We start from the raw sequence: 25,857 nt of genomic DNA, 5'->3' as shown, positions 1-25,857 counted from the left end.
CCATCGAGAATCAAGGCCTATATACTCCTCTTCCTACTACTAGTCGACCTTGGGAATCGATCTCCATAGATTACATGTCGGGCCTTCCTTCTTCTAAGCATGACAATGACTATGTTTTCATGGTCGTCAATAGATTCTTTAAGATGGCCATTATGGAAACCTACAAGAAGAGTATCACACAAAGGCCACTGCTAATCTCCTCTTTGAGTTAGTGTGGTTACACTTTGGGATCTAACAGTCCATTGTCTTAGATTGGGATAGAAGATTCCTAAGTGCATTTTCGTCAAGTACCTGGTCGATGCTGGATACCAAACTTACTAATCCCATTACTTTCCATCCCCAAACGGATGGCCAACCATATGTCGTCAATAGAATGATGGTACACATTTTCTGCATGTACAACTCCAAGAATCCACACACATTGGTTGAAAGCCTCCCCTATGTTCAACACAACTACAACAGAGCTCTCCACAACTCAACGGGCCACAACCCCTTTCAGGTAGGGTTGGGATTTTATCCATTATGTCCCATTGATGTGGCCATACCACTTGCAGTTACTTAGGAAGATTCATCTCAAATCTAGTCTGAAGTCGATAGAGCTAACAACTTCATTGAGTGCATTCATCACATCTTCAAGTAGCCCATGATATATTGGATAAAGCCAATGCTAAGTACAAGCAACATCATGATCAACATCGAGTTCTGCACAAGTTCTAGGTGGTTGACAAAGTTTGGCTACATTTGCAAAAGGAGTGCCTTGTTTGATCCCAGCACAAGCTTTGCCTTCTCTAATATGGACCATAAACCATCGCCAATGCTATAGGGGAAAATTCCTTCGAGCTCAGCATTCCATCATTCCTTGATCTTCACCCAATGTTCAATGTAGACTGCCTTTGGCCATACTTTCCACCATTGCTAGACATATCCGACATTGCAGAACAACTCATACCAATAGAGATAAACCTAGACTACATGGAACAGTCCGCAAATGATCAGATCATGTATACACAAATCAATAGAACTCGTTAACAGAGTATCTAGCCATATCAAGTTGTCAATGGAGGCCAACTCCTTCACCAGGGCAAGTGGTTCACCAAGGACTAGGTTCAACAGAAATTTCCTCACCTCATGTAGGCTTTGCACATAATGGGGACCATTGCTTCCTAAGGAGGGAGGAATGATCCAGGTGGATATTTGTGGCTACCCACCTTCTCCACCTATACCTCTAGTCGTTTTCATATGTTTCTTTGTTTATTGCACCATTTACTATTTTTAGCAGTTTTTTGGGTCCTGAACTCCCGAAGCAGTTCTAAGCTCCTAAACAGTGCTTTTTTTAGGTCCACCATAGAACCATGCGAAAAATAATATAGTAATCAGAGATATATTTACAACAATATATCATACCCACAAAATAGAGATAATATGACCAAGTTATGACCCCGGGAATTTGGCTGCCCAACTAACCCCAATGGGGCCCACAAACTCTTGTCGTTCCATCTACTGGTGTTAGGGTTTTGGTTGTTTATTGTTCTCCCTTGTTGTTATATAATAAATAGTCCCTTGAGCCTAATTTTAACATAGTTCAATGTCATGTAGCCACCACATCTCTTCTCAGAGATAAGCTACCATTGCCCGAGCTAGTTTATTTCCATTTCTCTTTGTAAGCATATTTCAATATTTGATATTAATGAAATGAAGTGTTATTTATGATGCATCTCTATATTTATAGCTATTTTTGTGATTTGTTGCATTCATTTCTATGTTTGGATCGCCCTTAGGGCTAGGTTGCTTAGTCAGGCTACATGAATTTTTTATAGAAACACAAAATGTTAGCCCATTTCCTAAATTCATGTTCACCCTTATTATGTTCAAGAGCACACACACATATGCACGCAGGCACACACATACTTTTGTGTGCATTTGATGCAATGAAGAAGTTTTTTCATTCACCAATATATCATTTGGTTAATAGGGATGGAATGGAGTTTTACTCTATTTCTTTTGTTTTGCATAAAGTGATTTTCCCATTGTGGTATTGGAACTCTTTGTGGTATTGGGAGTGCCTGAAGATGTTGTTCTCTTGGGTATTAGTGTGATCAAAGGTGTTGTTACTTTGTGGTAATTGTGATCCGAAAAGAATTGTTCTCTGTGGTATTCACATGTACGAAGGTGTTGTTCTCTGTATTACTCTCAATACCCGAAGGCATTTTGTCTCTGTGACTTTGGTAATTCCTAATTGCATTTCTACATTGTAATATTGGCGCAGCAAAAGCTATTATGCTTGGTATTATTAGTATTTTTTATCTCCATAATATTTATAGGGTCAGAAGGTGTTTTCATTTTGTGGTTTTTTTTTCCCAAAGGAATTTAAACTTTGTGTTATTGATCATGCCAGAAGGTATTTTCACTTCATTTAATTGGTTATGCCCAACAAGGAAAAATACTATAGACTAAAGTCAAGCCTGAAGGTGTTTCAACTCTCTGGTATTGTTCTTGTGAGTTGGTTGTTCCCAAAGGTGTTTTCACTTTGTGTAATTGGTCATGGATGGTGGGATGTAACTATATAGCATAAAGTCAAAACTCTAAGTCATGGAGTGTAGCTTTCTTCCATAAGGTCGAGCTTGAAGGCACTGTGTATAGATATGTGGCATAGTTTCGAGTTTGAAGGTGTCATGTCTAGATTTGTGGCCTATTGGTCATGGGCGAAGGAATTTGGATATTTGGTTGTGTGTTTGAATCCTATGTTTTATGGTTAATCCCAAAAGCTTATCCTTTGTATTTACCACCATAATCACATAATCTTAATAAGTTGATGGAGGATGGATAGAGAAACTAATAGAATAGATAAAAAAAAATTGAGAATTTGGCACAAAATGGGTGTAAGACCCTCCTCCCACATCTACCCAAGTAATCGGCCAACCAGGGTAAACATGTGATGAGAGGATACTATGATTGGATTCAAACTCCTAGGTGACCTTAAGGAAACACACTCAGCAGAAACACATCATACATACCTTTCACATCAACTACAAGACCCCTAAGAAGCCTCCCAACACTTCTGGTAGCTAACCCCTTGGTCCGACTAAGGTTTTAGGCCACTTGACCTCTGGATGCTCCCATGATGTGGGTCTGACAGTGTCCACGAGGTTGTATACACTCTCATGATAAGGCATGGCACTATCCAGGGACTATTTTTCTCAGTTCTATGCCAACATCCCCAAGATTGGAGACATTTTTTCAGGCCCATAGCTTAGGTCACCGCATAGAATTTAATGACACCTTCAGAAAAAAATGACAGCAATGAAACAATGATGCAAATACAAATATTTGAACAAGCCCTTGACTGGACCCCTACTAGCCATGACAGACATTTCATCACACATATCACAAATATGTAATCTACATGTGTAAACAATATATCTAAGAATAGGGGTCTCGTACCCATCTGAGAATTGCTAAGAAGCATTAATGCCTCAACATATTACCTACCATTTCATCCATTAGGTCATAGATACATTGTTCATTCATTTACAAGTAAAAACATGCTAAGAGCCATACACAACTACTGTCACAAAGCATATACATAACCAACATAATAGCAAGAGAACTACCAAGGAAATGACAGCCATATAAGGAGAAATAACCTCATATTGATGATTAAAAATACAAACCTGTGATGGGATTACCACGTTCCACCCGACCATAGAATGGCTGAGCCAAATCTCTATTCATCCATTCACCCCAATGCCATATTCCAAGCATGAATGTTCGATCTCATAAAACACATCAATCCAAAAACATATAGGGCTTCTAGAGGCCAACCACCTCAACCCATCAAACGGTGATTCCAACTCATGGACGGACATCACAAAACCATCATCAAGTTTGTCTCTATCAAATCGTTCCAGGGCTCCAAAGTGTTTCCTACAACCAAGGCTCTCAAACTAGTAACTCAACCCATAGCTTATACTAGGCTCCAGAGCATTTTTCCAACCAAGGATCGAGGACTAGTAACTTAACCCACCTTGGGCTTCAAAGCATTTGTCCAACCAAGGCTCCAGGAATAGTAATTTAACGCAAGTTGTTACAGGGCTCTAGAGCATTTGTCCAACCAATGCTTGAGGAACTAGTAACTCAACCCAAGCTAAGGAAACATGAGAAACAACCAGAAAAAATAAAGAAATTAACCCACAACACCATGGCTATTCCGGAAATGGAAAGGCTAGGCAAATCCATTGTAAATCCAAGAAATTATCCATGCCAGTGACAGATCATGACCAATAAACCGCATGCATATGTCATGCATGCCAAAACTAGTGAGGAAAACATACGTTCAACTCAATACCTGCAAGCCAAACTTGTTGTAGCTGCTGATCACAATGTCCTCTTGCAATTTCTTTCTCTTCCTTTGCCTTATTTCTCCAAAACTTGAAGTATTCCACACCCTCCAAGAGTTCTCCAAGAATAATTTAAGTGTCTAAGAGTGTGAGAGAGAGAGATTAATGAGAGAGCTCCAAAAACTGAACTGACAAAAGGTTACCCACTGATCCTTAGAAGCCTTTTTATCAATGAGGCCTCTATTTTATTCATTTGCCATTATTTTCATTCAATTTCCTCCTCACATGCAACCTGTGCCCTTTCACCTACTTTTTATCCTAATTTCCATTATTTTCATAAATAAATGTGCCAAAAATGTCATTTTTCCTTTCCAAAACCTTTATCGTTGCCTTTGTTAATTTCCTTGGCCATAATAAACCGAATGAACACCCACTAGGATGTTTTGCCCAATACCCAGCTTGGAAGAAGTTTCCCATCAACAATGGTTATAATTTTTCCTTTTATTAACTTTTATTACATGGAATTTTCACCGGGGATGTTACAGTGGGTTAGAGGCTCAAGTTTGGAGGCGTTTGCCATAATTTACTTTTTTTTCAGCAAAGTATTTTTGGTCAAAAGTTTGATAGACCTAAAAGTGCATTTCATACAACCAATGATGGGAAAACTTCATTTTGTAGAATGCACACTCGAAAAACCTAATTTATAGAACAATTAATATTTATAATTATTTTTTGGGTCAATTTGAGAGAAAATTGGATTTTGAGTGAAGGGTTTTGTTCGAATTCTTCCATGATTTGAGATAGGGGAGCTAAAAATAGTTTTTGAGATGAAGGTAGTCAAGGTTATTACTAATTTGAATATATGAATAGGTTTTTGAGATGATGAAGATGAAGAAGAATGATGATTAAAGGAAAGGTTGATTTGGTTAGTATTTGAGTTTTTGCATCAATTTGAAATACTGTGACAACTGGTCCTCTGAAGAAGGTGGGAGCCTTCGATAAATATTTTATAAATATTCTATTTAATTTTATTTTATAACTTTTTTTAAATTAAATCTAAAAGAAAAAAATTTATAATTATTTTTCAAAATATTTTCTTTTAATTTATTTTTATATCATTGTTTTAATTAAATATAAAAGGAAAAATGTTATAATTACATTCGAAATATATTTAAACTCTTTATTGTCACTACTAAAAATATTGTTCAGATAATTCATAGAGATTAATTGAAGTTTTTAATAAAATAAAAAATTAGAATACTTTTATATGTAGAGATGTGAAATTTACATAATATAAATAATATTATTAAGACCTGGTATAGATCCATATTGTCTAAGGATCTATCAAATGGTGAGAGGAATAAAATATCTCGAGGTGCAAACCTTTCCTCAAGTTTTGCACTCAAAAAGAAGTTTCCATATTGAGAGATTTGATTCAGAGTAAAGATGGATTTATGTTGGTTTAAATTTTATCATATTAATAAATTACTTACTATAAACTTTTGAGATTGAAAAATTTATTTAATTATATTAAAGTAAATTATCATAATATATTTTTTATTCTCAAATATCAAAATATAGTTAAAAAATATTAGAAAAATATAGAATACATTTTTCAATCTTTACATTATTGTTATACTTTTAATAAAATTTGATGAAGAGAAAAATATAAATCTTTTAAAAATATTTTAATATATAATTTATTTTTTTGTTAATATATAATTGAAACAATTTAAAAATTCCCTGATGGGGATGACAGAATCGAAATAATGTGTGGCGAACGGGTGGCGTACCAAGCCCGCTTGGCTTAAACGTGCCCATTGAATGCTCTAATGACTATGGGCATCATTAATACCCAGAAGATGGGTTTCTCTCCCTTTCGCTGCATCGTTAAATCTCCATCTCGTTCTAGGAATGCTTTCAATGTATTATGCTGGGCGATGACGTGGGGCTCGGTAGAGAATTTGGGTTTCGATTTGTGGTTTCCCTGACAACATTCATGGCCCTAGGCGGGCAAGAGATTTGAGTTATGGATTAGCTAGGAGCAAGGTGAGATCTCATCCAGGGGTGGTTGCGACACTGTGGCTTTGCTGGGGTTTTCTGAGTTTGTTGTTTGTGTGTCAAGTTATGCCCACAAATGACAAATTACGCTATGGGCCATGTCACTGGCTCCTTAGTCTGTGTTTCGACTCCAGTTTGGTTTCGAGGTGGAAGCTAGTTTAGGGGAGTTCTATCGGTATTGGAAGAGGCAGTTCTGCGATGACTTCCTGTTGTTGTCCTACTAGCTTGGGGGGTCGCGCAACTCTCATCAAGGGTGGTGCAATTCACACGAGCTTGATTTTGGGTGGTGCAAAGGGTGTTGTGAAGCTAAAGTGTGGAGCCTCCAATCCGGGGTCCGTAGGGTCTGGTAATTGGTTTTGTGATTTCCTCTTCACTACTCATATTGATTCAATTTGATTTTTTCTGTCAAAAGGGAGGTTAAATTGCAATACTCTTGGAGAATGTTGCTCTGATCAGTGTGAGTTTGTCCTTCTGTCATTGGTTGTCTAAGATTCCCCTTAGCTCACCTCAATGCTACACTAGTGGGGTCATCCACGTCGGGGGGGAGTTGTTCCTCACCCAGAAGTGAATAAAAAATAGAATGCTGGAAACCACTCATCCTCTAATGATGCCACTAGCTGGGAAATGGAGGAGTATGTGACCATTTCTCCTGCTCACTCTCTAGGGAAAATTTTATCTCTAGTCACTGTGGATACGATTGTAGACCAGTTGCACCATGTCCAAATAAATATAGATACTATGAGGAACCAGACCTGCGAGGACCGGAACAAACTAGTGGCTTACATCAATGATGAAAAACATGTTGAGAATCACATCCTGGACAATTTGGAAAGCCTTGGAAAACAACACCAGTGCACCAATGATGACCTTCACACTTTGGAGGTGAGGATAGAACACATTGACTTCCACATGCATGATCATGCAACTCTCTTTGCTTCCCCTCATGTCGTTCCACCCAATCTTCCTCCTTGAAAGGATGTTTCTTATTGTAGATGTGGCTCATTTTGGTAAATTTATGGTATGACCACTAGGCCATGTGGAAATAAATTCTGGACTCGGTGTAACTATTTTTGTCCAGGCCCTATTCTCTCTGAATCTGGCTAGCATGAGAAGAAAATGTCTTTGGAGATGAATTTTGTACTTAGTTTTATTTCGATAATATAATGCACGATGGTTGAATAACCAAAAAAAAAAAAAACAATTTAGAATTGAATTGTGTGTATATATATGTGTGTGTGTGTGTTTGCTAGGTAATGTGATTCATTAAATGATTGTCATGTTTAACTTGTGGATTCCGAATAACCAGGACGTAGGGGCATCTAAATCATCAAAATCACCCACGGATTGCACTTGACTTGGGTCACATGAACACTTACCTTAACTAAATATTTATCCACAGAATTTTGAACTGATGACATTTATATTCAAAAATGTCTTAATAAAATACCCTATTATTATCTACTTTACACCCTCTATGAATATTTATAATATTTATTTATTCAATTATTTATAATTAATACAACATTTTAATTAAATGTAAAAGAATTTTAATATAACAATTAAAAAATAAGTAATCATATTTAAATTTAAAACATTATATTATAATTGAAATAAAAAGTTTATTATTTTATTTATTTTAGACAAAAAGTTTTTGTATATTATTTTTTTTCTTCTAATAATATGGTAGTGTGTGGTTATATTTCAATATGAGGTAAGTTATTTATATATATATATATATATATATATATATATATGAAAAATTGAAAATAATTTTTTTATTTTATTTAATTTATAAGTTCTTAAATATATTATGGAAAATGTGTAATTCTTTAATATAAACTTGTTGGTTCGAAATGTGTCCACAAATAAATTACAATGAGATTTTCACAGAAAACTCTTTTCATTAAAAATTAAAATATATTAGTAATTGTGTTAAAGAAAATATTTCTTAAAATCAATAATAAATATAAATATTTATTAAATATAAAACATTTTGATAATATGTTATTTAATTTTACTAAAACATGTGTATAAATAAAACGTCAACATAAATCAATTTAATTATAAATTTATCATGATTTAAATATATGAAATATATTAAAATTAAAGCCTTTTAAATTTAAAATTGTTAAAGAAAATAGCTCACCTATCCATAAAATTAAAAAAAGTAGTTTATATGGATTTTTTTTTATTAATATTTTTTTTTTAAAAGAAATTTATGTAATGAAAATTTTATAATCTTTGAAATATTAAAGAAAAACCATTTCCAAAAATATTGATTTTATATTAAACAAAAAAAATTCTATTTCTTAATATTATGTTTTGATTTTAATTTTATAATATAAAAATATATACCTCTGCTATAAATAGCTGATTTTGGTGAAATGATTTAATATAGCTGTTTTCCAAAAATATTGATTTTATATTAAACAAAAAAAATCTATTTCTTAATATTATGTTTTGATTTTAATTTTATAATATAAAAATATATACCTCTGCTATAAATAGCTGATTTTGGTGAAATGATTTAATATAGCTGTTTTAGTAAGATTTCATTTTCAATTTCATAATTTAAAGTGTTTTATAATATCTCATATTTATTTATTCATGAATGCAATGTATATATGATAGTGGACATCTCTATGGGTGGGGTGCTGGTTGGGAAAGAAGATTATATAGAAAATATAGAGGGTGGTGGGAGATAATATGGAAATTTAATAGGTTTTCTATATTATCTTCCTTCATCCCAATTTCAATTTTGCATATTATCTTCCTTTATACTCACCTTTTATTAGAAATAACGTTTACATTGGCATTGGTTTTGATTGGTGTGCTGGATATTGTTGAGATATTATCTTATCACATTCGGTTGGTTCGTAATTAACTTGATTTGATGCCAACTACATAAATTTATCATATCTTTTTATTGAATATAAATGAAAAATATTTTATATTCTATAAAATATAATTCTTCTCATAATCAGATCCAGTTCAACCTATCTCTGTCACGAAAGGGGATGGAACATGAGCTCATAGTTATTGAGTGAAACTAGAGTGACTATCTGCATGTGCATCTCTTTTTTCTTTATCATCTTTGGGAGAGAACCGATGCTGGAGGTGTTGAAGATTTGCAATCTTCTAAAGGTATTTAGTGATAGCGTCATTGCTAAGATCGTTCTCTTCATTCTGCCTCTCGTCTATGATGCAAAGGAGAGAGGCTAGGAAGTCGTTGTTGAAAAATATGAACTCGAAGATGCATAAGATCCAAATCATAGCCAGTGCGAAGGAGTCATCAAAGAATTTAATGGAAGAGGAATTATTCAAGGTTTCTGTTCACATGATCTAACTTAAAATTGATTTTTTTCTCTACTTCTTCATTAAATTAAAAAAATGATGTCATACTCTCACAAAAAGAGAATACTACCTACTCTTCATGAATGAGACAATGGGGGGAGTCTTAGACTAATGAATCAACATTTTCCGTGGTTGTAGTTATCCATGTTTGGGTCAATTCCTCGTGTTCTAGAGGATGTGTTGGCCAATTAATTTCATATTAGCGAGAAGATAGTGAAGAAGATTAGTTCTAAATTCACTCCCAAATTAGTTTATTTTAATGTCTACTACTCCAACAGGCTTATTGAAATCGATTATATCAGTTGGTTATATTGTTGAAGAGCTACATAGTTAAATACTTTTTGATAGAAGATCATTTAGGAAAATGTGGAGATCTGTGATCATGAAGACCATCATTCAATTTTTTTTACTAAGAGCCATGTGTGTCTGAGGAAAACACCCAAAAATGTTTGTTGTTATTGAATTGCTATGTGCAGAGGGGTAGTTTCCTATAATGGCAAAAATTGTTGATTGATAAGCTAGCAAGGGAGAAGTCACTATTGATATTCCCACTTGCTAACTCAAGAAAATCGTATACATCTCACAATCTAGAAGACGCTAAAAGGTCTCCAGTAGAATGCACAAGTGAACATTTTCTAGCTAAACACGTCATGAAGTTTTAAGAATCAAATTTCTCCTAAGGTCCAAAGTTTATAAAGTAAAAACAATTGATTTCATGGATGCGCAGAATATCCTTTGAAAGTCACGTGGCTACAAAAAAGGATGACTCAATGATTGAGGACCACGCCACACACTTGGGGTCGATTCTCTGACATGAGATTAGTCTAGTACAACTAAATTCGAGTCCCATTGAGGGTATGCAACCCTTAATGGAATCATCTTGTCCTACTCATGTGTCGTTATCATGCATGAACCAAGAGGGGGAAGATGGATTGAATTTTTTTATATAAACATGCCATAGGAAGCCAAAATATGAGACATTGTTATGCTGGCCAAATTTCTATCAAAGCAAATCACCATTACATTGTTGAAGCCAAAGAAGGTAAGAGCACTAGCATGTTGGCAATATTACTTCTAAGTAATCCATGATCATAGTGAGAGAAGAGGAACCCACCATTGGAGAGGCTTCATACTTCTTTGAGAGAGGTGAAACTTGCAAAGAGATTGAGGAAAAGAAACCCCCTTGCTGAGGATTTTTGAGCACCATAGCTCAAAGAATTCTCTTCAAGTGTTTAAGATTCATTTATTGTATTCAACCTCTACTACCAGCAATCAATAAAGGGAGATTTTAACGTTATCTTATTGATCTGTTTGCTCTATTTGAGCATTGTTTCTGTATTTACCTCTTTCAAGTTTAGTTTATGTTTATGTATTCATTGTTTTGACTATTTACAATGTTGTTTTTGTTTAATTTTATCCACTAATAACACCAATTATGACTATGATCCTTTGCACAAAACCAATGATTGCTAAGGAGGTGTATTTTGGTACACCATTGTGACAAAAACACTACCACAATAATGGAGACAATACAATTGCATTTTCATTAATATAAGTATTTTTTTTTCGGAACCTTCTCTCTGCACAACCATCCTACAAGATGCTCAACACCTCTCTAGAATTTTTACAGACCTCAAGGACCTGTTTTGAGTCTGCATAAGTGAAAATTATCTTGTTCTTTCTCACATATGTTTCTTTTTCTCTAATAGATGCGCACACAAGTTTGTGTGCGGCTAAACTTTCAGAGTGACTAGAAAGCAAAAAGGAGCCTTGTGTTTTTCTCTTTTCTTGAGTGATTGGAAACCTTTAGTGAATTGCCTTCACCTCTTCATTCTATATTTTTTGTTTATTACCCTTGGTCGCTTTGCTAAACCTCAATTGCTGGAGAAATTAGAGTAATTTTCATTTTTCATTTGCAATACACACATAGCTTAATTACAGATAAAAGTAAGTGTCTAAATTCCACATATGTTTTTGAAACTATTTTTCTAAAATTTTCTACAAATCACATAGCTTAAGTAGTAAAGCCGTCAGTGGCCCATCATCCAAAAATATTACTACTAACCAAAGATTTTTCATTGTTGCGACTAGGACCAAATGTTATTTGGGAAATTAAGTAATCTCTTCTTCCCTTGCATCTCTTAGATGAACCTGGGCTTGCATATGAGAACTTTCTTCAAAGAATTTGGATTTCGATCTCCCTTGTTAAACACCACATAGTTTAATAGGAAAAGAGCAAGTGACCCATAATCTACAGTATATTTCTTTTCCACATTCAAGGAACAATCAACATTTAGTATAATTAGAGGGATATTGTACAAGATCATCACATATCTGCATATTATCACACTTTGTATGCTCACTTGCATCACACAATAAGCTTCTATGTGCTTTGTACTCAAAGGCATCCAATTTTCGGAGCTTTATGTACTTAGTCTATTTTGTCTTACAAAATCACTTCATAAGTGAATTAGGACTCCAAAATAACAACCATAACTTGAACCGACTAAGTTTCCCCATAGGGGCCACCAAAACGATTATAGTTCAGGTTAGGAGCATTGTGGGTAGGCATCTGAAAAGACGCCATTGTCATGTTACAATTTGAAACATAGTTATTGACCTTTTAGGGAGTTTAAAATCCTTCAATAATCCCACATAAAAGAATAATTAAGCCTGGATGAGGCCTGATTCAGAGGGGGTTCGACTTAGGTCCAGTACATGTGGTACTCGTTAGGGCTACCTGACCCATCTAGTGCTCGATACTGGTAACTGTCCACCAAGAAGATAAATACTCGAATGCTCATGTGGGACGAAGGTACTTTAGTGGCCAAAATCTAGGGCATACTTTCCCTATACGTGATGGTGCATAGAACACTTGAGCCTCATTACTATTACCTTGGTTGATTCTTTGGCTACTGGAGGGCATCACCAGTTCTTTCGGGACATTGCCCCAAGACCCATCAAAAGATATATTCGCAAGACCAGGTTACCTTGAGAGTGAATAGGACGATTAGGTATTCATTGGATCTTTTATCATACGCAACAAACAAGAACCTTTTTCTTGTTTTCTTAATCACATAGCTTAATTTTAAAAAGAAAATAAACCATTTATATTTTCTCTTTGTTTTATGTATGTGATCATATTGCATTGATACTTATCTTCTTCCCTCACCATACAAAAGGTAGGACAAACTCTAATCGACACCATAGGGGGCCCCACGACTCCTTGTTGACCTAGATGTTTTTAAACCTCCCCCCATTACCAGGAGGTGTGTTAGGACTCCCGCCATTTACTCTTAGAGGATGTCACACAACCAACATTATTGGGTATTCCTTTATTCGTGCATCTTTTCTTGGAATCCTTACCTAGGAAAGTACACCCTTCACCACACCAGAATGGTCCCCAAGTGCTACCAACTTTGGGAGCCCACACACAACGCCTCTAAACCGACCTCGAGACACCCATCAAGCTAGTTCTCTTGAGACTTCCCCATCGAGTACCCCTTGTCATATAGCTATCCAAAATCATTTTACGATGGTAGGTAGCAAACTAATCCCGTTTTTAGCTTCGCTAAACCTACTAGATTTAAGAAAGTTAGTTAATGACCTGATCACCCATGGCCAAAATTGGCCAACCATGCCCACCAAGATCTGTTCAGATATTCCAATGTTCAAAGGAAAATAGGGTGAATACCTAGGAAACCATGTCATCACTTTTCACCTATCGTATTCATTTAATAGTATCACTAACGATACTGTTGGATTTCGACTATTTCAATGCACCCTAACTAGGCTTGGAGTGAAATGGTATGTTGACCAACCTTCTACGTCACACTAAAGAATTTATCTCACTAGCTACAACTTTCCTCACCTTCTTCCATCTCCTAGTCTACCATGATTCGGGTCTGGAGCTCCTCACCTACTTCAATAAAACATCTGGTACCCACATCTCGGATAATATACATTAATGGTGAAAACTTCATAGCTTGTGTAAAACCTAGTTTGAATATAAATTCCTCTTGGAATTATTCTTGAGATCCCTCACATCTGAAATATCCAAAGACATGACAAATTCATCCCCGTAGACCGAGGAAGAAGCCATTAGTAAAGCTCAACAATTAGAGCTTATTTACACCCAATCTGGGTACATCTATCATGTGCTTCCAGATGACCCGTTCCTACAAAATTATAAAGAGATCCTAGATGAATCCAATGTTGTTGATGGATCAATCGGTTCCATTACCCAAAACCCACTCAACACATGTTACCAGTACCTTGGATGTTCGTTCAATGGCAAAGAATTTGATGCTATGCAGAACACACCACCATTGCAACATACAAGATACTACCCTAGTCAACCCCCACCTATGTAGAATACAATCAGCAGGGTTAACAAATATCAATCCCCTTAGGAAGGTTCATATCATTCACCATAGGGAAACCAATACTCCTCTATGAATATGGACGTAATGTCCTCTTCCCAGATTCGATACATTAACCAGGGACAAGGGAACCAATATTCTCCTTACCCCACACAACAATAAAATAACCCACCAACGGAGAATAATTCAAGGGTGAATTTAGTGCAACCTTCTCTCACTTTACAACAACAATCAGAGGAGTAATTGAACCTACCTAGCCCCTCGAATATTGCAAAGAAAAATCTTAAAAATAAGCCAAAGGGAGAACCCGACCAGGGGGGAATCAACCAAAAACAACCCCCATGGGCACCAGGAAGGGAAAACCCTCATTGGAGTCAAAAATATGGATCAACCAATAGTAACCCACAGAAACAAGGCAAGAACACCAGTTTACGGACTAATTGTTCATGTGCTATCTATGGGGAATACGACCATTATACCCACCATTGTCCTCAATGTTAGAAAATTATATATTACAGATCAATGGAACACATAAAATATTGCAGAAATTTAAACACAGAAAACACATAAAAGAAGAGAGACACATATATATGTAGTTCACCAAGTTTGGGCTACGTCCATGGAGAAATAACTAGTCCTTCCTTTTATATTATCTAGAAAACTGAAGAGATACAACCTACAACAGATCCGATGTAATTCCTTCTTCGGTCTCAATCTCCTCTCTCATCCTCACTCAGAATACAAATCTACATAGACGCAATAGAATTCCCTCATATATAGCGAGCGGTTGCCTTCTAGGGAAAAAAAATCCTAAATTAAGAATAACTTCTACCGTCAGATCTCCACCACCTCCCCGTGGACCCCCCTGCAGCAAATATTTTACAGGTGGTGTTACTACCCCATTATGAATTGGGGTCCAATGTGGTGATACCTTTGAATACAGAAGATAATTAGGCTCCACACCCAACAATCTCCCACTTGGAGATTGATTATAGAAACTCCACCGCTACTTCATTTGTTGGACAATAACTCAACTTTGGACCTAGCTATTTCTCATCTTCTTCATCATACTTGAAGACCAATTGAAACTGAGCAGATTCTTAGTTTCTCCCTCGTTGAAACTTTTGTTAACATATCTGCAAGATTCTGGCTAGTTTGTATCTTTTCCAGCTTCAATTGTCCATCTTCCAATGCTGACCGTATGAAATGGTACTTCAGTTGTATATGTTTGGTCTTGGAATGAAATGTAGAGTTCTTCCCAAGATGTATGGCACTCTGGTTGTCACTATTTAACCTGCCCAACTCCTACTTCTTACCCAATTAATCTAGAAACCTTTGTAGCCAAATCATTTCTTTACTAGCCTCTATAGCAGCAACATACTCTACTTCTATTGTTGAGAGTGCAACAACACTTTGCAGTTTTTGAGAGCTGATTGACAGTTGTTCCACCTACAATAAACACATACCCTATTGTGCTCCTCCTGTTATCTTTATCACCCACCATATCTACATCAACATATCCCTATAGAGCAATGTTTGAACCACCAATGCATAATGCTTGATTTGTTGTACCTCTCAAATACCTGAGAATCCACTTCACTGTCATCCAATGTTCTTTTCCTGGATTGTTCATGTACCTTCTTACAACTACCACTACATGTGCAATATCAGGCCTTATGCAGACCATTGCATACATTAAGCTTCCAACTGCTGATGCATATGGAACTTTAGACATATGAGCCATTTCTTCTCGAGTCTTGGGACATTCCTCCTTACTTAATTTGAAATGGCTAGCAAAAGGTATACTAACTGGTTCTGCATTTTGCATATTAAACCTTTTCAACACCTTTTCTATGTACTCACTTTGATACAATGTTAATTTGTGATTCTTCCTATATCTAGTTATTCTCATACCAAGGATTTGTTTTGCAGCACCCAAATCCTTCATTGCAAATGAGTTCGCCAATTTTCTTTTGAGCACATTTATTTCCTGCATGTTAGAACCTACAACAAGCATGTCATCTACATACAATAACAATATAATATAGCTTCCACGAGTTTCCCTTTTGAGATAAACACAATGATCAGAGTGACATCTAGTATAACCTTGTTCAGAGATAAACCTGTCAAATCTTAGATACCACTGCCTTCGAGCCTATTTTAAGCCATACAATATTTTCTTCAACCTGCACACTATTTTTTCCTTCCCTTTTACCTCATATCCTTGTGGTTGTTTCATACATATCTCTTCCTCCAAATCCCCATGGAGAAAGGTTGTCTTTACATCTAACTGCTCAAGATGCAAATCTTCAGCTGCTACTAGACTTAAAATAGTTCTAATTGAAGTCATTTTAACAATAGGAGAAAATATACCATCAAAGTATATACCTTTTTTCTGTGCAAACCCTTTCACCACAAGTCTAGCTTTATACCTTTTTCTACCTCTATCTTCTTCCTTCAACTTGTAAACCCATTTATTCTGCAATGTTGCTTTACCTGCAGGCGGCCTAACTAAGTCCCAAGTCTGATTATGTGCTAAGGAGTCAATCTCTTCTTTCATGGCTTGCTCCCACCTCTTCCTGGTCTCTACTTTCACTGACTCCTCATAACATTCTGGTTCACTAGAATCAGTCAACAATACATAATATAATGAAGGAGAGTATCATTCAGGGGGTCTACTTATCCGAGTAGATCTTCTAACACCACTTTTAGGTGTTTGAGGTGCTTGTTGCTATTTTGGTTGTTGTTCTAGCCGTTGATCATTATGATTTTCAGGCACCATCACTTTTTCTTTGATCTCATCAAGCACTATGTATTTTATGTTTTCTTTCTCTTGTTTCTTTTCCTGCAGTTGATCCTTATACAAAACCTTTTCATTAAATATGACATCTCTTCTCCTAATGATTTTGTGTTTTTCATAATGATAAAGGCGGTAACCAAAATCATTAACACCATATCAAATAAAAGTACATTTCTTTGATTTTGCCTCAAGCTTTGTTCTATTTTCTTTATTAATGTGGAAAAAGGCTTCACAACCAAAGGTTTTTAAAAATGAGTACTTTACCTTTTTACCTGTCCATGCCTCCTTTGGAATATCACCATCCAAGGAACTTGAAGGCCCTCTGTTTATTAGATAAACAACAGTATCTACAACATCTACCCAAAATTGTAAAGGAAATCCTGCATGTAATCTCATGCACCTTGCACGCTCCTTGATTGTGTTGTTCATCCTTTCTGACACACCATTTTCTTGTGGTGTCCCTGGAACTCTCTTCTCTCTGCGAATTCCATTCTCTAAACAATACCTATCAAACTCTTTTTTGCAACATTCACCACCATTGTCTTATCTGAGAAACTTCAACCTTTTTCCTATCTCATTTTCAACCAAAGCTTTCTATTTCTTGAAAGTATCAAATATATCAAATTTATTTCGAATACAATAAATCCAGGTTTTTCTGGTTGCATCATCAACAAAAGTAACATAATAACGAGAGCCACTGAGAGATGATACCTAAGCAGGTCTCCATATATCTGTATGCACAAACTCTAATTTTTCGCTCTTCTTTTCTTTCCCAACTCTAAGGAATCTGACTCTCTTTTGTTTTCCATAAATATAATTCTCACAGAATTTTAAATCAACATGCTTCAATCCTCGCAACAAATTTCTTGAGTGGAGAATCTGCATCCCCTTCTCACTCATGTTCCCGAGCCTATGATGCCACAATGTCATATCTTCTCCTGTAGATGTTAAAGCATTAACAGAATTAGAAATACCATTGCATAAATACAATGTACCAACCTTTTTACCTTTTGCTATTACCAAGGATCCTTTACTGACCTTCCAGGTTTTATCTGTAAAAGTAGTCACACAACCTTCACCTCCCAACTGCCCTATTGAAATAATATTTTTCTCCAGATCTGGAGCATGCCTTACCTCCTTCAGTAGCCATTGATTTCCATTCTGTTGTTTTATGAAAATTGTACCCACTCCAATGATTTTATAGGGTTTATCATCACCCAATCGAACCTGTCCAAAATCTCCTTGAACATAATCATGAAAATGTTTCCTATTAGGTGTGGCATGGAATGAGGCCCCTGAATCTACCACTCAGGCATAAATAATATTTTCTAAAGAACGAATCAAATCATCTTGCAACACATCACCTATCACATTCGCTTCGTGATTGTTTTCTTGCTGCGCGTCTCCTTCTCTTCCCTTCCGAGACTTGGAGTCTTTCTTCAGGTGTCCTTTCTTCCCGCATTTCTAGCACATTATCCCCAATCTAGACTTGGATCTACCTTTCCTTGACTTACTGCGATATCATAGGCTCTTTCCCCTTTCCATTTTCCTTCCCATAGTCTTTGCAGTCAAAGTATTACCTGATGTCTCACTGGAGCTTTTCCGTCGCATTTCCTCGCTAAGGATTTCACCGACAACATCATCAAACTTTAAAGTACTACATCCAGAGACAAATTTACTAATGGCCATAACTAAACCATTCCAACCTTCTAGCAATGAGCATAGAAATAATAGAGCCCTAACTTCAACATCAAAATTTACCCCTATAGAACTTAATTGACTGGTAATTGTATTAAATTCATTTAAATGATCAACAACAGATCCACCTTCTGACATGACATTCTCATATGTTGGGTCCCTATAATACTAGTGATTACCCCATTACTATTGTAGTTATACCCCTTATTTATATTGTTGTGCCCCTATTACCCCTATATTGTTATTTCTGTGCCCCATAGAATCCCTCTATTGTTATTTTTGTGGCTTTATATTATTATTGTTAGGTCGGCTGGATTATATTGTGACTCCCTAGACTCCTATATATAGAAAGGAGGTTTTGTCATTTGTATCATCCAAGAATTGTTCATTTATGTAATGTAAAGGAGGTTTCCCCCTCGAAGAGGCTGAATTCTAAGGCGTGGATCTCTCTTTTCTATCTTTTTGTGAGCTGGTTTCATAACATTTGGTATCAGAGCTTTGGATTCTAGGGTTTCGCTGCTCCAAACAGGTCATCGTGGCATTTTCGCTATAACTTTTTTTCTGTGACGTTTCAGAAGTCGCAAAAAAAACCCATTTGAGAAGAATTGGCGCTGAACCTTGGGTCTGAATTTCAGAGCTTTTCTCGCGATATTTTCGGAGATATGATCTGAGGAATTTGGTCTTTTTGCAGACTCCTGAATTACATTCAAAACAGGTGACCTGGGGAAAATCGTCATAACTCTCTCTCTGAGGATCAGATTGAAATTTCGTAAAAAGGTACAGAAAGAGGACGGACTGTAGTTTCTTTTGTGTGTGTTTCAGATTCAAAGGTTGAAACAGTGACTCGTGGCACGTCGTACAATTTCGCTCTACTGAACCAGTCTAAAAGCAAGTCACCGTGGGAGATTTCACATAACTCTTCCTTGGAGAATCCAATTTGGCTCAGACTTGTGGCATTGGAAAGAGGACGCAGAAGGCTACTACAGGTAGCAATTTCAGAATTGGAGAATCCGAAATTACAGAGATACATCAGATTCAATATCAGGCTTCTATAAAGTGAAAAAAGGTGTGTAGTTTTTTTTTAATTTTTGTGTAAGCTTGGTTTAACGGAATTCAAAGGGCATAGTAAAACATTATTATCGGTAACTGATGCCCCGAGGAAAGAAAATGCAAACACCTAGTAAGGAACCTGAAAGCTCTAGCATGACTCATGAAGAAGAGGAAGAAATGCTACATGATATATCAAAATTACAAGAACAAGTGCAACAAATGTCACGCTCACAAAAGCTAACAGAAGCTAAGATAAGTGGCGTGGAATCTAAGGTAAATGGCATGGAATCTAAGATAAAGGGAATGGAAGCTAAGATGGATGGCATGGAAGCTAAGATTGACGCAAAAATTGATGGCATGGACGCTAAAATTGATGGCATGGATGATAAGATGGATGAATTGAAGAAGTTGCTACAAGAAAGGGTCACTAATGGTGAAAAGGTAGTAAAGGAAACTCATGATGAGAACAAAAGAAATGTTAATCATGATTCCATAGACTCTAATGTTGGATCGAAGACTCACCATGTTCCAAAAATCGATATGAGGAAGTTTGATGGCAAGGATCCCGCCACATGGATATTACAGATGGAGCAATTCTTCGATCTCAATAATGTGCAAAACACACAAAAGGTACGTATGGCAACTTTATATTTGGAACCAAATCAGTTTGTATGGTATCAATGGCTTTGTTCTCGTAAACAATTTATCACTTGGGCAATTTTTACGGAAGAATTGATAGCACATTATGAGGATACAAAAAGCAACACTTTTTTTAGCCAATTGATAAGTCTCAAACAAAAGGGTTCAATAATGGAGCACATTGAGGAGTTCCAAAAATTGAACATAAGGGTAAAAGATATTCCAGAGGAGCATAGGATTGATGTGTTCATAGGGTCTTTAAAGGATAATATCCAACATGATGTGCGCCTTTGGGAACCTGATTCATTAGAGAAGGCATTCAGGTTAGCAAGAAAAATGGAAAGCAAAATTATGGCAACTAGGAAGCATACCATTCACAACTATAAAGATGGAAGTGTTGTTGCCCATAGTCTTCCACAACCTACAAGGTTGACACCACAACAATTGGAAGAAAAAAGAGCAAAAGGGCTTTGTTACAATTGTGATAGCAAATACACAAAAGGTCATAAGTGTGCTGAGAAGAAATTATTCTACATAGATTGTGAAGAGGAAGAAGAAAAGGAGCAAGAAAGGTCAAAAGAAGAGGATATATTCCAGGAACAAAGCCTAGATGAAGAACAAATAAATCCGACCATATCTTGTAATGCATTGGCGGGAATTACCACTCCTCAAACCATCAAGATAGAAGGACAAATCAAGAAGAAAAAGGTAATAGTGTTGATTGATTCAGGAAGCACCCACAATTTTATTCATTGTAGGGTAGCAAAAGAATTGAATTGCTTCCTATATCCAGCACCAGAGTGTCAAGTGATGATTGCAAATGGAGGAACAATAAATTGTTCTGGAAAGTGCCATAATATCAAGCTATCCATGGGAGAATATGTATTGACTAGCCCAATGCTTTCCATTCCAATGGGAGGTGCTGATGTTGTACTAGGAGTCCAATGGCTACAATCCTTGGGTACAATAGCTTTTAATTTTCAAGAACTTTTCATGAAATTTTCTGTGGAAGGAAAGGAAGTTGAATTAAGGGGTATTGCAGGGAAACCAGGAAAGATAATCAGCTCTAATGGCATGACAAAGCTTCTAAAAAAGGAGCAAAGAGGTGTAATTGCACAATTATGTTCGCTAGATGTTTCCACATTGGAATCATCTATTTCTCCAGATCTCCAAAAAGTCCTGGACAATCATTCCAAGGTATTTGAGACTCCCAAAGGTCTCCCACCTATGCGTGATCATGATCATGCTATTCATCTGATTCCAGGAAGTGTTCCTCCAAACATCAGGCCGTACAGATATCCCTATGTCCAAAAAAGTGAAATTGAACGTATGGTTGCAGAAATGCTAGAGGCTGGTATAATTCAACCGAGTCAAAGTTCTTTCTCAGCTCCAGTAGTATTGGTGCACAAGAAGGATGGATCATGGCGCATGTGTCCGGATTATAGGGAGCTCAACAAGCTCACTATTAAAGATAAGTTCCCCATTCCTGTTATTGATGAATTACTGGATGAATTGCATGGATCAATTTACTTCACCAAGTTGGATCTTCGTTCGGGATATCATCAAATCAGAATGAAGATTGAAGACATTCCGAAAACGGCATTTAGAACTCATGAGGGTCATTATGAATTTTTGGTCATGCCTTTTGGCCTTACCAATGCACCTTCAACATTTCAAGGTTTGATGAATTCAATTTTCAAACCATTCCTTAGAAAATTTGTGTTAGTATTTTTTGATGATATACTAATCTACAGCAAGTCTTGGAAGGATCATGTTGAACATGTTGACAGGGTGCTACAACTATTGGAGGAGAAACAATTATATGCAAAAAGATCCAAATGTTTCTTTGGAGTCCAGGAGGTGGAATATTTGGGTCATATTGTATCTCATGAAGGAGTTAAGGTAGACCCTAGCAAAATTAAAGCCATTAAGGAATGGAAAATCCCCACATCCATAAAGCATCTGCGAGGATTTCTTGGGTTGACAGGGTATTATCGCAAGTTTGTTAAGAATTATGGGAGAATAGCAGCACCTCTAACAACATTATTGAAGAAAGATTCATTTTCATGGACTTCGGAAGCAACAAAGGCCTTTGAACATCTTAAAGAGGCAATGTGCCAAGCACCGGTCTTAGCTACACCGGACTTCACAAAAACCTTTATTGTGGAATGTGATGCTTCAGGAAATGGAATTGGTGCTGTTCTAATGCAAGATGAAAGACCCATTGCTTTTGAAAGTCGTCCAATCAAGGGAAAGTTTTTAAGCAAAGCTATTTATGAGAAGGAAATGTTGGCAATACTCCATGCACTTAAGAAATGGCGACCCTACCTAATGGGAAGACACTTCAAGGTAAAAACGGATCATGATAGCCTTAAATACTTTTTAGAACAAAGATTATCCTCTGAAGAGCAACAAAAGTGGGTCACAAAGATGTTGGGTTATGACTTTGAAATCATCTACAAAAAAGGGAAGCAAAATGTGGTGGCAGATGCACTCTCAAGAAAGGATGAGGATGTGGAAGCATTGTTGTGTGCCATTTCTATTATCCAACCAGATTGGATAAACGAAGCAAGGGAGGAATGGAAGAATGACGAAGAAGTGTGGGCACTTATTCGAAAGTTACAACAAGATTCCAGTACTTCTGATACATTTAGCTGGAAAAATGATTCGTTATGGTACAAAGATCGCTTATACCTCTGTAAGAATTCCCAGCTAAAACAAAAGATTCTTATGGAATTGCACACTTCTCCCTTAGGAGGGCACTCAGGATTTTTAAAAACTTACCACAGGGTTAAGAAGGAATTTTTTTGGGATGGCCTTAAATCAGATATTCAAAAGTTTGTGGCGGAATGTTTGGTTTGCCAGCAAAATAAAGTTGAAACAATTAAGACACCGGGTCTATTACAACCTTTATCCATTCCAAGCCAACGTTGGGAGGAGGTTTCAATGGATTTTATCACAGGTTTACCCAAGTCTGAGGGAAAGAGTGTCATCATGGTGGTAGTTGACAGACTTACCAAGTATGCACACTTTTGTGCATTATCACATCCATTTAAAGCCAGTACAGTTTCTACTGCATTTATGGAAACAGTTCAAAAGCTACATGGAAACCCAAAGATTATTGTAAGTGACAGAGATCCCATTTTCACTGGAAATTTTTGGACAGAATTATTTTCTTGTCTTGGTACTCAGTTAGCTCATAGCTCATCTTATCATCCTCAATCTGATGGGCAAACTGAGATAGTAAACAAATGTTTGGAAGGATATCTTCGTTGCTTTGTATCTGATAAACAGACACAATGGGTCAAATGGTTGCCTCTGGCTGAATGGTGGTATAACACTTCCTTCCATACAGCAACAAAAATGACCCCATTTATGGCACTTTATGGGTATCAACCACCATCCATCACATCATATTTAAGAGAAAATTCTAAGGTTCAGGCAGTGGAACATCACATCGAACATCAACAACAAGTCCTCCAACTCTTAAAGGATAACCTCGTGTTGGCACAAAATAGAATGAAACAACAGGCAGATCAACATCGCAGTGAAAGAAGTTTTGATGTAGGTGATTGGGTATTCCTACGGCTACAACCATATAAGCAAATGTCCCTAAAGCAAGCTAAGAAGGATAATAAATTATCACCAAAGTATTATGGTCCGTACAAGGTGTTGCAAAAGATTGGTACTATGGCATACAAATTGGAGCTTCCTGCAGCTTCTCGATTGCACCCAGTTTTCCATGTTTCATGTTTAAAGAAGGTTATAGGTGACAAGCTCCCAATTCAAACAATATTGCCAGAACTTGATGAGGAAGGAAAAATTATATTGGAACCGGAAGCAGTCACAGAAACAAGAACTCGACAGCTACGAAATCGATCAATTTCAGAGTATCTTATCAAGTGGAAGAACTTATCCGCTGAAGATTCCACATGGGAGGATGAGAATTTTATGCAGAAGTATCCAGAACTACTCAAGCGTTGAGGACAACACTTTTTTGAAGGAGAGGGGCATGTTGGGTCCCTATAATACTAGTGATTACCCCATTACTATTGTAGTTATACCCCTTATTTATATTGTTGTGCCCCTATTACCCCCATATTGTTATTTCTGTGCCCCATAGAATCCCTCTATTGTTATTTTTGTGGCTTTATATTATTATTGTTAGGTCGGCTGGATTATATTGTGACTCCCTAGACTCCTATATATAGAAAGGAGGTTTTGTCATTTGTATCATCCAAGAATTGTTCATTTATGTAATGTAAAGGAGGTTGCCCCCTCGAAGAGGCTGAATTCTAAGGCGTGGATCTCTCTTTTCTATCTTTTTGTGAGCTGGTTTCATAAAAATCTACCTTTCCTTGACTTACTGCGATATCATAGGCTCTTTCCCCTTTCCATTTTCCTTCCCATAGTCTTTGCAGTCAAAGTATTACCTGATGTCTCACCGGAGCTTTTCCGTCGCATTTCCTCGCTAAGGATTTCACCGACAACATCATCAAACTTTAAAGTACTACATCCAGAGACAAATTTACTAATGGCCATAACTAAACCATTCCAACCTTCTAGCAATGAGCATAGAAATAATAGAGCCCTAACTTCAACATCAAAATTTACCCCTATAGAACTTAACTGACTGGTAATTGTATTAAATTCATTTAAATGATCAACAACAGATCCACCTTCTGACATTCTCATATTAAATAAACGCTTCATAAGAAATACCTTATTTGAGGTTGAGGCTTTTTCATATAGTTTGGCCAATGTCGACATCTGTTGTCATTTCCTTTGAAATATTAAACACTACCGACACTGCTAGGAACAACCGTATTGTTTCAAGTGCCTTTCTGTCGAGAATATCCCATTCTATGTCTGTCATACTCATTGGCTTCTTTTCTTTTCTGCTCAATGGTTGGTACAGATCTCTCTGATACAGATAATATTCCATCTGCATCTTCCACAAGTGGTAGTTTTGGCCATTAAATTTTTAGACCCTAAACCTACCATCTTCTGCCATTGCTCCCACTCGAACTAGGAACCATTCTTTCCTTCGAGTTTATTAGCCATATAGACCTTCGGCTTTGATACTAGTTGTTAGAAAATTATATATTATAGAGCAATGGAACACATAAAATATTGCAGAAATATAAACACTGAAAACGCATAAAACAAGAGAGACACAGATATATGTGGTTCACCCAGTTTGGGTTACGTCCACGGAGAAACAGCCAGTCCTTCCTTTTATATTATCCAACAAACTGAAGAGATACAACCTACAATAGATCCACTATAATTCCCTCTTCGCTCTCAATCTCTTTTATCTTCCTCACTCAGAATACAGATCTACATAAACGTAATACAATTCCCTCATCTATAGTGAGGGGTTGCCTTCTATAGAAAAAACCCTAAATCAAACATAACTTCTACTGTCAGATTTCCGCCTAATGAACAGACCAGATTGACTAAAAAATTACAACATTTTACAAGGCAATTTTACATCTATTTTGAGTTTCAAGGGCACTCCCCCCGATCCCCTCGC

Source organism: Pinus tabuliformis, chromosome 8 (genome assembly GCF_031772625.1).
Source record: "Pinus tabuliformis cultivar Carrire ecotype Pingquan chromosome 8, CPIR1, whole genome shotgun sequence".
In the NCBI taxonomy this organism is placed as follows: domain Eukaryota; kingdom Viridiplantae; phylum Streptophyta; class Pinopsida; order Pinales; family Pinaceae; genus Pinus; species Pinus tabuliformis.
This window is presented reverse-complemented; position numbering follows the sequence as displayed.